This window comes from Ptychodera flava, chromosome 9 (genome assembly GCF_041260155.1).
Source record: "Ptychodera flava strain L36383 chromosome 9, AS_Pfla_20210202, whole genome shotgun sequence".
Taxonomy (NCBI): domain Eukaryota; kingdom Metazoa; phylum Hemichordata; class Enteropneusta; family Ptychoderidae; genus Ptychodera; species Ptychodera flava.
This window is the reverse complement of record NC_091936.1, coordinates 40,199,098-40,201,462: the sequence shown is the minus strand read 5'-3', so window position 1 is coordinate 40,201,462 and position 2,365 is coordinate 40,199,098.

Sequence of the window (2,365 nt, the reverse complement as noted above, 5' to 3'; positions counted from 1 at the left end):
ATATATATATATATATATATATATATATATATATATTATTTTCTGCCATAAAGCCAATACGCTTTCCTATTCTTTTCCCTAAAGTATGGTGAAATACAGAGTATTAGCTTTGCCAACATCAAGCAATTTGTACAATATGTACAATATGTAATGGGTTGAATTCTATTCTGGACTAAATGAAATTTAATCCGATTATTTAATTCACTTAACAGTACTAGTAATATTGATATCTTTGCCAATTCAATGAAACTTTACAAAACAAACATCTTTGCGGTCTTGTCTATGTGATTTTAATCTTTTTGTCGTATGTTTCTTGTATGTAGTTTTTTTCATTTTCAATTTTGTCTCTTAATAGATTTGTATTTTATATTTCACATTTTGACTTGTCTGTAAGGGGCTGCTAGCTGGCGCTGTTGACAGAATAAATAAAATAAAATAAAACAAAATAAAATAAAAGACGCACATTCATTGCATACACATGCGAAACTGTATCTTAAAATAGAAGAAAGGCCCGGAAAATAAAAGTTACAACAGATGGAGTGTTTTACAAAATAACAGTACTTAAACTTTGAAGGAACGTAATGTTTCGGAATGCAAGATCGAAACACTCTCTTAGCTTTCAAAGAGTTAACGTTGTTTCTGCATAAAAAGCGCCCCCGTTTTCGTTTATGGGAAAGCAAATATCGATGAAAATGCTTTCAATTATGTTAAAAAGCCAGTAAGTAACTTTGATGATTTTTTTTCATTTTTTATTCAGCATGTCAATTACAAGTTTGTATTCTGCTCAAAAAAGAATTACGAAAGACCGACTGTCTAGCTTGTCAATATAGCGTCTGTATGTGTAATTATGCACTGTTATTGTTTACTTTTAATTCTAGTCCGGACAAGAATCCACTTGTCAACAATAACAACGCGGCTTACATATGTACAGGCTGGGTTGACAAGCTTAATACAGTGTATATCAACATGCTTTTTTGGAGTAGAACAAGCAATTTTGGTTGACATTAAAAGCAAAAATAGTGAAGAAATCATCAAAATTTAGCATTACTGGCCCTTTCAGCGAGTTTACCCGTCTTACGATAATGTGACCAACATCCACTTTTAAAGCCGTCTTTAAATGCTTATGGAATTCCCAATTTGCCAGATTATGCGTTCCAGCGGAAAATAATTAAAAGACGCATTCAGCGCCAAGAACTAGAGTTTTGGTACTTGTATGACATGTGAAATATGAAAGACATTTAGGAAGAATAATCATGGCAGAGAACACGTGCACGCTTTTATTATTTTCAGGCAAAGATAAGGAGTCGATTACTGATCGGAGAAATCATAAACCAATAAAAAGTAAATATGCGAACTTTATCCATCCTTTATTACATTTATCACTGTATGGTCAATATTATCACTTTAAAAATATGTGCAATATCGATGGTCACGTGGAATTGCTCCAATTTGGAACAGAACAAAATCTGTGTACAATGGTCAGCATATTTGAACGACCTCTGCCAAAATTGCTTTGAATGGAAAACAAGAAATTGGTCTATTTACACTGATTTTATAGCTACAAAATGATTCTTTCAGAAATTAAATGCATTTGTATGATTTTCAAGAGATATGTGATATTGAACTTTATTACTGCTGTTATCTGTTGCTAAATTCATCATTCAACACACCACCCACACTGAAAGTAATGTCATACCCACCCTCGAGCTCTTAGAGAGGCCAACTCCATATAGTAGTCAGAATTATTTCTTTATCCCTTGGGTGACCACTATACACAGGTTTGAGTGTACATATATACACTATGAGTGTGAAAGTTTTGGCGAAAAATATATAGTTCTTCTTAAAAGCATGTGCATATCAGAATGATGAGAGACTGGCCTTTACGGAACCTCGGACATAACCAAGTACGAGTACATGACATGTATAATTAAAGCATACAAAGAATGACTGTTGATGATTTGTTTAATATCTTGTAATGAAGTGTATCATTCCATGCAAAGAATAAAACGCATTGATTGGCATTGATTGGCCTACTCAGCGTTACCGAACCGATGGAAAGCGCATGTCGCAAAGCTGACGTATTCCGATGCAACTGCGACCATAGGTCTGGAAAAATCACCATGAACACGTATTGCAGGTCAAATATGACGTCCGTTTGTTCTTTATTTTCAGTCCACCGGCAGTGTTTCAGGAAAGAATCTTATAGTTTCGACAGAAGATTTCTTGGATATAGATCAAGAGGTGTTCTTTTGATTTGGAGAACGTAATCCAGTGGCGATGAGGCAAACTACTCGTCCGACATCGGCAACATTAAAAAAGACGTGCTTAATCCGAGGCAAATGCACAATGCTTGCATTAAAGAACT